The sequence below is a fragment of the Arachis ipaensis genome, chromosome B04 (genome assembly GCF_000816755.2).
Source record: "Arachis ipaensis cultivar K30076 chromosome B04, Araip1.1, whole genome shotgun sequence".
Lineage (NCBI taxonomy): Eukaryota > Viridiplantae > Streptophyta > Magnoliopsida > Fabales > Fabaceae > Arachis > Arachis ipaensis.
In genome coordinates, this window is record NC_029788.2 from 125,251,460 (window position 1) to 125,252,061 (window position 602).

Consider the following 602-nt stretch of genomic DNA (forward strand, 5'->3'; position numbering starts at 1 on the left):
TTATATAATAATAATAATAATAATAATAATATGTTGAAAGAAATGAACAAATAACATCATTCATGCATGGATCATTTATTGTCAGTCTAATCCATATCTTTATCCATATATTTTTTTAATATCTTTATTGGATAATCTTTATCTAATTTTACTTTAATTAGTTCATATAATTATGGCTTTCGTCAATAGAGCCTCCATAAACCAATTTCAATTCTCATACAAAAATGCTAGACATCTCATAATCACAGTTAAAAAGTCATGCATTATCTTCTAGAATTTCAATTCTCATACAAAAATGTCCAATAATTAGCACTAATTGGAAGACTATAATATTCTTAAACATCTCAAACGGTTCCTTGTTACATTAGTTAAAAGACTTAGTCAATAGGTCACAATCTGAAAGAAAGATAGGATAATTAAATGCATTCTACAACTTACATCAGGTGGGTTGGAGGCAGGCTTTGGTGATTTCCGATCAGGAGTAGCAGCAGGCTTTGAATTCACAGATCGCGGCGATTGTTCAATGGAATGGCACAGATTTTGCAAGGGTATGGTGATTCGGATTCCGATTTGGACACTCCTCTGCTAAGTTTGCTGCCTCT